Source organism: Spea bombifrons, chromosome 4 (genome assembly GCF_027358695.1).
Source record: "Spea bombifrons isolate aSpeBom1 chromosome 4, aSpeBom1.2.pri, whole genome shotgun sequence".
NCBI classification, from domain to species: Eukaryota; Metazoa; Chordata; class Amphibia; order Anura; family Pelobatidae; genus Spea; species Spea bombifrons.
Window position 1 is genome coordinate 67428312 of NC_071090.1, and position 13090 is coordinate 67441401.

Sequence of the window (13090 nt, forward strand, 5' to 3'; positions counted from 1 at the left end):
AGACACAAAACAAGCAAGAGAAAGGGAGACCAGGCAAGAAACATGATACAAGATATACACGAGAAGTGGCTAGAAGCATGACATGAATTGAAAGATATAAACAGGCACAAGACAAGGAATAAACATAACCTGACAAGACATACATGGTACAGGGCACAACAAAGGACAGGGAAGAAGGCAAGGAACACAGGGGAAGGAGTGAGGAGCCGGAACCCTCGGACGCTTCTCCTATAAGCAAGGATAGGGCATATTAACAGGGACATGGGGAGAGGAGAGAGGAACCGGAATCCTCAGATGATTCAAGGAAGAAGGGCAAAGGTACATAAGAGACAAACAAACATGAATACAGAAACTAGCTAGGACTACAAGATAACTATTGGAGATTTCGTCACATGATATGGCCATAGTATGCTTAGCCCACCACTACGCCAAAGTACTCCAATGACGGTGGGTCCTAACGCTAATCCCTGCAGACAAAGATACAAAACAAACCACACATGGAAACCAAACACATAGCACTGAGACATACCTTAGACTGCAGACTGCAGACTGAGACAAACAGAACACACAGGTGGGGCACACCTAATAAAGGAAGCAGAGCTGAAGCAAAGAGCCGGAGCAGAAGCAAGGAATGGAAAATAGAACAAAGCAAAAGGAAATCCAGGAATGGATCAAAGCAAAGCAGAGAAACTACAGCAGGACAGATATGCAGCTCCGCAGCCTGGGCAGACCGTGACACTCACGCTCTCTCACTCTTACTCACTCACTTTCTCATGATCTCTCTATTCCGTGTCCCTGTCTCCTTTCCCACAGCTATGGGAAAAGCTCAACCACGTGCCTGGCTACTGTTTGTTTTCCCGTAACATAGCTTTACAAAGGGAAATAAGAGACATTTAAATGCCCAACATTAAAAAAAAATGCAGAAATATCAGGACAGAAATACAAATCAGCGCAAAATTTATTTTTTTTTAGGTTTTGCCTAAGATTTAGCATTAATATAGCTGGAACTGAAAATCCTGTCTTGTGGCATAGATATAATCACTTGCTCCCTGTTTAGATCCAGTGTTCATTACATACTGTTGAGCTCTTCTGTATCCCCAGTTTTTTGTATTAAAAGCTAATCATCTCTCCCCTTTTTTCTTTTGCAACCTGCTTTATTTAGCAAAGCTAGCATATTTTTTTAACACTGTTTTTATTTTTGCATAGTATTTTTTCAGGTAGCCAATTTTGTGTTCTAGCTGTTAGTTTAGCCCAATCTGCTAGGCAAACACCTTGACTCCTTATAATACTGCATGCGGTAAACAATAGAATGGCTCAGTGTGAATCACTCAGCACAACACTGTCATAAAAGTCTATAGAGGAGTGGATTTCATTATCATTGCCATAAAGAATCAACTTAGTGTGGCGTTCGAGCAGGGAAAGTTATCCAAAATTGGGTTTCTGTCAAAGCTAATGCTCTTATGCGTCGGAAGATTTTTTTCCCATAGGACTTCTCCATTAAGGATGCACTTGATAGCTAAATTTGCAGATATGTATATTATATATTACAACATAACGTGTGGTGGAGTGTGTACATGCAGAAATGTGTATTGCTTTCCACAAGATTTTGGAGTGTTTGTGAGGTCAGGCACTGATGTTGGCCGAGAAGGCCTGGCTCACAATCTCCATTCCAGTTCATCCCAAAAATGTTCGATGGGGTTGAGGTCAGTCAAGTCCTTCCATGCCAAACTCATCTAATCATGTATTTATGGACCTTGTTTGGTGCACTGGGGCACAGTCATGCTAGAAAAGAAAAGGGCCTTCCCCAAACTGTTCCCACAAAATTGGAAGCATAGCGTTGTCTAAAATGTCTTAGTATGCTGAAGGGGATATTCCAAGACATTTTAGACAATGCAATGCTCCCAACTTTGTGGGAACAGAATGGGGAAGGCCCTTTTCTATTCCAGCATGACTGTGCCGTGCTCTAGTGCAAAGCAAGCATGTAGACAGGAATTACTGGTCACATGTCTCCAATAATAGACTCAATCTGGATCTCCTAGTCCACTTGATGTAACAATATGGAGTACTAGTACGAACTGTTGCACAGACTGTTCTCAGTCTAATGTTAAGTCAGAATAGCCCCAATAGCCACATCAAATAAAATCTGTAATCCATAATAATAAATAAACATAGCCACACTCAGCCTACATGTTTTGTTGGGAGACATCCTACCCCAATATCCACATCAAGTAAAATCAGTAATCCATAAATGTAGTGTAGAACCTTAAACTCACTTTGGTAGCGTTGATGTCAACAATCCCCCTTTAACAACTCAATGGGTATTAAGTATAAAAAGCAAGTGTAGTGCAATGTGGCAAAAGTGAGCCTGCATCATAGCAACCAATAGACTGTGCCTTCTGATTGCTTCACAGATTATCAATGTTTCCCAGTATTATTCCTCTTTTATACTCACTATAGCCGCTGATGAGTCTATCAAACGGAATCACTGAGTATTGAAATTATTGAAGCAGCTGCAAACCTAAGGTTTAATTTGGGATTGCCCTGAGATATTTGGGTCACATAAACAATCAGTTGTTTCCAATATAATAAGGTTGGTACATAAAAAGTTTTTAAAAATGGCCTGCCATTGCTTATATTGTATTCGCAAAGCACCGCCATCACCTCCATGGAGTCAGTCAAAACCTTGGGATCCCTGAATCAGCAAAGACATGTTTTCAGGTATATGTAATATACAAAGCTGTGAACGTATAAAACAAAATTGATTTATTGAGATGATATGACATGACGGCACAGTTCATAATAGTTTCCAGCTCTGAATAACAAACAGATCTGGGTTCCAGTAACTAGCATCAGCACCAGTCCTCTGGGGGAAGTTTGTGATCACTTTCATTAAACCAACCTGACAGTTATTTGTGTATTCTTTCCCACAGAAGTTCGGAAACATCTTTGCTCTGCATCGTGTTACATCACACAAGGGGAAGGAAATGAAATACGTTTCAAATCCCCAACAGCATCTATTAGGAAATCTGTGCAATTCTATTAAACTTTTATTATGTTTAAGGTTTAAATTTAAACAGGAAATTACATGATCTTCTTTTATTTTAAGGCATGACTAGCATGACAAAAAGCAAGGGACTGAGATACACACACACACACACACACACACACACATATATATATATATATATATATATATTTATATGAAATTGCAGTTTTTCCATTTTTTATCTGTATAGCACGAACATATAGTATATATATATCCAGCATATACAATGTATACATTAGTTTACATGAAGTTTTTGTATAATAATTAATAGAGGGAGTGCTACTCATGTCTACGGAATGAATTTTGACTACCGAGTATGGGAATGTAAGGAATGTGAGCTAAGCTTGGGCAGAGTCAACAAACAGAAACATAGGATTGGACAGCAGATCAAAACTATTCACCCAATCTGGTCTGCCCATTTTTCCTGATATAAAGACCTTAATCGGTTCTTGGTCTTGTCATTCAGGATAGCTTCATGCTCATTCCATCCATGTTTAAATCCCTTCACTGTATTTGCCTTTACCAAATGAAGTTCACCAAGCAAAAAGACATGCAATTGCACCGTTAATTTGAATGTAGCAGAGTCACAATTCATTTCAACGTTGCTTCTTTTTAAGGTAAATTCATTGGAAGGTTTGGTAGCCTTAAGTTTCCAAGAAATTTACCATTCCATGTATTAAACACTGAACTCAAAATACCAGGGAGACTGAGAATATTGGCTTTTCCTACTTACCATTTAACAAGTGGCATAACGTTTGTAATACGTTTGATTGCTGTACCTATTTGTGGCTTAATTATATACCCATTGAATACAGTTTACTATTGGCTGAGACTCTTTCATTTTTTCATGGTTCTGCCAAGATTAATATCTAAATATAAGTACTCACCAGACCCAAGGAATCTTATCTGAATAACTGTGGGGAAATATTTTAGATTTAACACTGAACATATTTGTATGTTATAAATATGTGTATACAGTTAATTGTATGCCCTGATAAGGAGTCTCATTATAGGCTGAAAGCATTGATCCAAGTAATATGAAAATTAATAAAATCTAAAAATGTATATATATATAATGATACTTAAACATCTGTATGGAAATGTATTTATTGGATATTATTGACAGTTTTTGCAGTAATTTTATCCATATATGTACACCATGGAACTGGGTGTACTTGAATCCTTTGTGATAATTCTGTTGTGTTTTTACTTGAAAAATACTTACTATAACATTATCTTGCTACACATTGCTGTTTAGTGAACAGACTACAGAGACATGTCCCAAATATTACTATCCAATCCATAGATGTTGGCAATGTAATAGCACATCATTTTACAAATGAGATGTCAATCAGCAATATAGTATATATGGTATATGTAAGATTACAGGATACACTTAGAAAGGACAGATCAGCTTTGCATCCATCATCCTCAGAGCAGTGAAGAAGTATTGTTATGAACACTTCTATAGGATGTACAGTGGCTTGTTGTCTTAGTTGTTAGACCATGCTGGTTTTGCTTGGGATGAAAACATAGAGATGAGGGCAGCCTATGGCCAAGCCAGCATTATCTAATCAATGTCCTGTCCTGATGTTATCAACCTCCTCCTCATCTGTCTTTACAGATACTGCTTGAACAAATCAACACCAATCAGCAACTTAACAATAGGGTGAAGATAATATAATGGGGAGGATTAATTATGCATATCACAAAGAAAAGATAATGCTACCCATGAAATACAGGTAAAGGTTTTTTTAGTAAGTATATGTTTATTTTAATATGTAAACACCATGACAAGAGTTTCTTCCATGTATAAGATTTGAAAAAACTGGTCTGCTTGAGGCAACAGAAAGAATCAGCACTGTACTGAATGTTAAACCAAATGAACAAAGTCCTGTCTAATGAATGATTAAAAAACAGGTTCCAACAGCCACAAGTCAGGCTGCAGGCAGCTTAACCGAAGTTGCAATGCTGCACGCGGAAATAAAAAATACTTTGAAATGCAAAAAATGGGGAACTACCTGAGAAAAAAAGAAAAAGATATGAAACAGGTAAGAGAATGCTGCTGTCACCTAAAGTAAAATGTAGGTATATAGTTTTTATACATTAAAATTATTTATTTTTACATGGCGATCAAAATATAATATTTACAATATTCTCAATAAAAGGGTACCTGACACTCTTATGCTATTTGAATAATAGTTACTTCCAGGTGTGAAACTGAAGGCTGAAGACTTACGATCATATGAATGTCCACTAGGTGGCACTAATTCATTGGTCTACGGACCTGGTTTACCCAAGGTGTGTAACCTGTACTCCTAAAATGTACTTGCCCCTATTTGTAAAATGATTTACAGGAAGGAAAAATATATATTTTTTAAATTAGTCATACTTTGCAATCTTGGAATCTTAGAAAAATAGTCCTGCGAGAAATGCGGTTGGTAGATGGAAATGACATAACAACCATAGTGTGAGGAATCCATCAGAAGTTTTGAAGAACTAAACATACCCTTAATGTTAATAGTTGAGGCAAAAGTATTGTCTTAATACTATGTATCACATTTGCCCCCAGTAGTAACATTAAGGGTATGTTTGTATAGTTCTTCAAAACTTCTGCTATTTAAATAACTCAATAAAACAGATTTACACTGGGGAAACAAACCCTTAAGCACATATGGCAGATGCAATGCTTGATAGTAGATGCAGTCTTAAAAGTACACCAAATGCCATGAAATCCCGATAATATTTATATTACACTTAATTTGCATTTAATGTTACAATGAAAAAGAAAAACATATACCAGTTTTAAATGTATGTATTTTAAATTCTACCCAACTGAGTGTCTCTTTGTGGCACCTGATGCCGTTAATCAAGTCAAAGCCTGACATGTTGTCCTCTAAACTCCCGATTTTTGGTGTATGACGTCAGTGCTGTGAGAAATGCGGTAATATATTATTATTACCCATACTATTTTAAGGGAGGCTATGGCGGAACATGTCTGCCGCTATAAATAAGAATTAAAGGGCTCTTGTGGGGACTGATACGGTTTAGGAGTCCCCGGATAAGGAAAAGGCAGGTACCCCATAAAAACACTACGTGCAAACGGAGCCCTAAATCTTGAAAAATCGGTATATCTATCTATATATGTATACAGTGTATATGTATGGATAAATGTATCAATATATATATAAAGTGAGAGGGGAGATATGGATACATATATATAAATAACAAAATAACCCAGCAGTCCATTGAAATCCAGTGACTGTGAGCACAATTGAGCCCAGTCTATTTCTCAGAAGCGAACGATCTAGAGTGTTTGTGTTGCCAGGAAATGCTCGTTTTCTGCACTCTCTTCTTTATTATTTTATTGTCGTGTAAACAATAACTACATCTAGACTTTATCGTTCCATGTAAGAGAGAAGGATCAGCAATTAGCTGAGTGTGAGCTTTATGTTTTGTACTTGGAAGCAAAGTGTCTGCCTTTACAGCAACGATCCGAATATTGGAAGACATTCGGTGCAGGATTCTAGAGGAAGGAACACGTCTTATTATACCACCGACGCCATAGCAGACATGGCACAGATCCAGAAGCAACTCTGGATCCTATGAAAATCATAAGCGTCTAAATAAAAAGTTAAAAAAAAAAATGTTACTGATGGGCAACTTCATTCGGTTTCTTATCAGTCTGACACATGGTAAAAAAAATACACACATCCCAATGATTTCCAAGAAATGCCCAGACAGCTCAGCATACTAGACATTATCATCCTGAAACAGCACTGGGGGGCAAGAGGGTGATGGGGATGCTGATAAGTCTCAAACTTGTTGGGCAAGGACTCTGGATCTGGTGCCCACTTCTATAATGAATGTGCCTCTTATATATATATGTGTGTAGTTATGAATAAGAAAAAAAATAACGAAATTTCCAGTATGTGATCAAAATGAATGGGAGGGGTAGTGGTGGGAAGGGCTAGAAACAATCTTTAATTGGCTAAGAAATTTTGCAACTGCTGTAAAGGTCAGCGAAGGAGTTGCCTGAAAATAATGTAAAAGCACATGGTGCATGCGCAGTGAGAGGATGCCATGTTGGAATGAGTCTGTAGTACGGAGGGAAGACTGATCGCCTTTCACACTCATCAAGGGGATTCCAATATTACACGGTGGTGGAAAAAAACTTCACCCAGGTAAGACCAAGGGGCAGGAAACCTGGGTTCGCCCCCCATGCACCCAGACTGGGCATTTTTGACTGAAATTCCGCTCAGCAGGTTATAGATATTTATAAATGCTGCCTGTTGGTTTCCAGGCTGTTTTTGTAAAAGCAGAAATACGAGCTGAAGTTCTGAGCAAAGTGTTTACCTTCAGCGCTGTGTCAGCGATCAGATCTGTCCTTTAATTACCGGACTATGGGTGGCACAGCTTTGCCTAGCGATCGCCCGTAAGGGGCGGGCGGGGGTGGGGGGTCGATCGGGGACTCACCTGCTGCGTGTCCAAATGCACCCCCCCCCCTATATAGTTTGGAGGTTTCCTATACATCTATAGGGTAATATATATTAATGAATATCCTGCGATCTATGCACAGACCGACGCAGCTCATGTGACCTCCTTTCGAATTGAGTTCTATTTACTCTTCCCCAAAGCACAAAGTGTAAAACCGCTTTAATGTTGCAATGATCACCTACCCCCACACACAAATACACACACACAGACACACAGACACACACACACACACACACACAAACAGCCCCGATCCGTGTGCAACATTAACTGCCACTCGCACGTTCAGAGGCTGTCACATTCAACATGGCCGGGCGAGGTGCCTTTTAAAAGAAAAAAAAAACTACAAAATCAACATTTTGCGATGGGAAAAAATGAATTCCCGGGCGGCAGGTTTTCGGTTTCACTTTCTTTTGTTACATTTCAAGGTTTTTTAGCGAATTAAACGCTAATTAAAAGAAGTGCGATCACGTCTTGGTTTTTTCCACTAGAAGACTTGTTGATGTATAAAGTACACGGCACTGGCAAGTAACCAAAGTACATTCTCCATGCTCTTCGGAGTACATGACATTGGGCTGAACGGGGGGGACACAGCTACATCGAATTAGTTACATTACCCGGAGACTCCGAAGCCACAACTAGTGATCATTACACCAAATACGTCTAATCCATACCACCCAACATGCCCACTGCTCTGTGCCTTGTGCCTATGGAGAATTGGCGTTATATATCAAATATATTAACAAGTGAATCATTGCATCTGCAGAATACATGCTTATTATTGTGATCATCATCAGGGTATTTTTGCATTGGTGTTACTGTGAAACTAGTTTTAAAGGTGTGGTTTAGAGTAGAGGAAGCAAGATTAAGTGTATCTGGACTGCTGTGTAATATGTATTCTATGCGTTAATGTATCATTGGCTATTGAGCTATTCATCTTGGTGATAACGGATACAGTAACCCAAGGGGTATTGAGATATTCTTCTAGTCATCTGTTATTACATCATAATTATTGGTTCATAATACATTTGTGATAAATTGTGTTCAAGTAGAAACATAGAACCACTATTGTAATAACAAGCACATATTACGTAAGAGTAATTACACGATGGGATGAGTTAATAGTATGCATTAATAATGGTAGCATTGAGTGAATTTAAAGGTTTATCCATACCAAGTGTGCATTATTCATGCTTATCATGCATATTATTTCTTTGCAGTTCACATAAAACATACACAATATACACAAGCCACACCAAGAACAGGATAAAATGCATTCAGTTTTACACTTCTGCAGTGTATTATATGATACTGTCCTTTAGAATATAAGATAATAATAGAAAAAAAAAACATTAAAAACCACCAGGTGTCACATATATATAGGACCCAACTCGTTGTAGTCACATTATATACCATATATGGGATGGACTTAGCTGTCATTATACACCACAATATGCCCATACCATATCCATGCTAGAAATTAGAATACACATGTAACATACTATGCAATGGATTTTTAAATCCTCCAAAACATTAAAGATTGGAGGAAGGAAAGAAAGAAAAGCCTATATACATGACATTGTGAAAATCCACATAGTCTGTGTTATAGATTGCATTATTTCGAGTGCATTGTACTAAGTATATGCATATCTAACAGTACTTCATTGAAATTATATCTATTGAAAATATACCATAACAAGTTTCCAGAAGAAACCAGAAAATATCTGTGTGTTCCAGACATTGCAGGAGGGTGTAAATATATTAGTGTTATTGACATAAGGGACAGCCAATTCTCTGCACGGTTATTTTTTCTCCCCATGTTCACATAATTATATAGGATCCAAAGCACCATTCCCTATTGCTTTAAAAAGAGTGAGCAGGTTAATTAGACCCCAGGCACCTCCAGTGTCTTCAAGGCTGGATTCTGCTGGGACATACTGATTTAACCCTTAAGGATAATCATGGGGTATTTTGTATAGTATTACAGAAGCTGGAAACACCAGGTGTAAAGCCTTTTCGGGAGCAAAGGTCCTGGTGTCACCTAAGGTAGCTATGATGGTCATTTAACAAGAGGCAACCACATACAGAGTGGCTGTCATCATATATTTACATTGTGATTATTAATGGACCTTATCTGGAAAAAAACTGTTCCTTGTTTGCTCTAATAATTTGTGTATTACAGTTTAGGGCTTTAGGCTGATGTGGCCTTTTTTTTCTTTAGGTTACTGATGAGAAGATAAATGGATAGAGAGGGAGATCAAGAGATAGACTATTGTTTTCTGTTTGATTTGTCGGATTGTTGGCTGCTGAGATTATTTATAAAGGTTGAAGTCTGTCTACTGATATGTAAGAAGCATTAGTTAAATATTTATTAATTCCTTATTTTAAAGAATGATGTGTCATGTTTTGTGGGTTGACCTCCTTATGTTGTATGGGTGGCAGCACTGCTTCTCCAATCCATAGGGTGCGGTTTTTAACGTTATTCATATGGATTAGTCAAAAAGTAACCATGATAAAGAAAAACAAAAAAACAAAACTGTATTTAACTGTTTGCCTTTTGTGGTCGTTGAAACCAAAGGATGCATCAGCCTATCTGTGTATAATGTATGTAAACTAATTCAGCTATACATGTGCAGCCTGAAACCGAGAATGGAGATTACTGAGGGATTTTTTTTGTTGGCGTTTCCAGCAAGTGGTTTTACAAGGGTGTGTTATAAATCTACTCATATTCAGTTTCCCTGTCTGGTTGCCAAGTAAAGTCGTAAAAAGATAGGGAGATGTAAAGAAAACTTTGGTATGTCTCTCTGCTCAGGGTAGAAGTCCCTGGCTCATCAGTTGCAGAGGACTACTATACCCAGGAACCTTAGTCAAGAACTGGACAAGTTGAGTTCATTATAACACTTCAAGGTTCCATACTTTAACACTTGGCAGAGAAATGGATTAGATTTTATAAGGTCTCTTTGGGTTCCAGGAGAGGACCCTTGTCGAGTCTTATCCAGGTTGCAGGGTCCACTGTGGTTCGCTTTGCTTTGATGCTACTAGGAGCTTTCCTTGCCTCAGCTCCTTGTAAAGTTCTTGGCAGGTTGTGTGTGAAGGACAACATTTTTTTGTTGTTGCTGGAGGTACAAGTGAGTTTAAGATCCTGAACAAGTTAGGAATAAACACCCCATACCTCATAGCATCTTTGCTTTCTAGACCCTGCTTCCCAGGTACCCCTTTTCCCACGTTTCCATGACATTAGATCCCAAAAGCTTGTATACTCCAGCCGGACTCTTAGGATTTTAAGGAGCTTTGTCTGTAAATAGCGCTGCCAAGATCTTCTGGCATGTCCAAGGCTGTGGAAACCCACTCATCCGACCGTGGAAAAGCTGCTCTGCACACACTGTGCTTTCTTGAACTTCCCTTCTTGATGTGGGAGCCTCGAGCTGTGAAGATGCCCCCTGGCATGCCTCATCTTCTCCAGAATTTGGTGAAATGCCTCGAGATGATGTGCGCTGGATTCCTCTAGTAAAAAAATAACAATGTGGTACAGAACTAGCTGTGTCTGTGACAGCAGCGAGTGGGGTGGGGAGAGTGGGACCTCCTCCACTGACGTGTGCCGTGACGAGCGTGGAATTAAGTGGAGGACCCACAGGGGCTGCTGATCACTCTGACTGCACAGCTTGGAAAGTCTGTGACTGTCAGCAGAAGCTCTGGAGGACCGCGTGGATTTGTGAAAAGATCTTTCTAGTCTGGATTATTTTTTTCCACTGTCGTGATTTGGAATTTGAGGATCGACTTGGTATCGGTGATGGGGGAATTCTATTAGGATCAGTGAAGACATTGTACTACAGAAGGTGTGATGAAGGATGTTGGTATGTTTACTACTTTCTGAATGGATTAACAGCTATTTGTAGATTGGGATCTTCTTTTCCACACACATCTGAGCGTAGTGGATGTGGACGGTATTAATTCCCGTGGGTAGAAGACAGCACGTTGCGTGTGGACGTGTATTATTGTGCAGTCCTGAGGCTGGAGGAGCTTTGGATTTTAACCCAGCAATGGGTGAGAGCAGATGAGATCGTCAATGCTTTTGGTATATAAAGCTGCTTTTATGTAGCACCTATATGCCAGGTACTATACCCCTCCCCAGATCGCCCTATTACAGAAATACAAATCGCTTTTTTACATTTGTCTGTATTAGATGTCGCTTCCCTTACACGCTGAATACTTGCCAAGGAGTCATTTATTTTCTTAAAAATATAGATCTGCCCCCTATGGCATGTACAGTATCTATATTGTGATACAATGTGGGGGGATGTTTTTTTTTTGTTTTTCGTAGAGCACAGGCAGTGAAGGGTTAACAGTGCAGTAATTGATTGGATCTTAAGGCTGTGTTGAAATACTGGAACATTCCTTGCATTGGAACAGTGACCCCTAAACAGACAATCTGATCTTATTCCTGGCTCGTCCTGTTCAAATGAAATCATTTCTGATAATGCCCAGGAAATAAGGCGATCCTAGATCTACTGGTGTGATTTCATTTAGTGACCCAAAAGACTAAGAATGTTATTATAGCCACAAAACACATTGCTTTGCTTATTGTTTGTATATTTCTAAATATACTGTGTATATGAATATTTAATATACAGTAAGTCTATATAGTATTATTGCCTATAATTTCTTTTATCGCCCCGATTGCTGCATTATCGCAATAATGATGTCATGTAATACAATTTCACAATGTAGATTAAAAGCATCACAGTGCAGTAAAACTAACTGTAAGAAGGAGATAATCAACATGTGGCTTTTTTATCTGGTTTGTCCGGTTGATGAGGGTCATGGGAGTTGAAGTTAAACAATGACTTGAGAACCACCAGTTGGTTATTCCTTAAGTTTCTCAACTTCTGCAGGATCAGGTATTAAATGTCTCTCCATATGGGAAAAAGTGCACCTGTCACTTTGCTTCATAGCCCTTCTCCAGACTAACAGTGAGGACATCTTACATAGGTAATAGGTGGTGTGATATAATGTTACTGAGATGTGATATACAGTTTATACTATTATCACAATATAAATTATAGATTTAAATCTCACATAGCTGCTTAGTGTTGTGGACTACTAAACTCTAATCATATGGAGTATAATATAGCAGGACAACCATGCACCACTATAATAAAAATTACAGTGTTCTGTAATTTCATTAAAATACATCAAATAAGGACATTAAAGTATACTGTCTGCAAAGTGGTTACATCACAACTAGGTTGCCATAGTATAGATTTGTAAGATAATAATGTCACACTATTATGTTATAAGTTAAGTGAATGTAAATAATAATAATATTGTATACAGTGTTTCACAATAGTATAACACATTTATAACAATTCACACCAACTATTTTTTCCCTAGTATTATCAAGACATAGTTTGGTGCAATGACCTGCACATGAATAGGTAGTAAATGATGTATTGCATAACATTACCATAATATCACTGTAATATGTGGCAAAGTGTAGTGACAGAATACCATACTGTATTATATTAAGTATCACAAAACACAGCAGATCCA

The 13090-nt window shown here is 38.3% G+C and overlaps 1 protein-coding gene across 2 annotated transcripts in view; it reads left to right on the forward strand.

Annotated features, from left to right (window-relative positions):
* The first annotated feature begins 7109 nt into the window (after positions 1-7109).
* SFMBT2 (Scm like with four mbt domains 2) overlaps positions 7110-13090 on the forward strand; it is a 90491-nt gene continuing 84510 nt past the window's right edge. The window contains exon 1 of one of the 2 annotated variants that reach the window (XM_053465410.1): positions 7110-7230. The gene's annotated coding sequence lies outside the window, so the exon portion shown is untranslated. Of the gene's footprint in view, positions 7231-11233; positions 11395-13090 lie in introns of those variants that run through there. The other variant, XM_053465409.1, reaches the window with a different exon arrangement.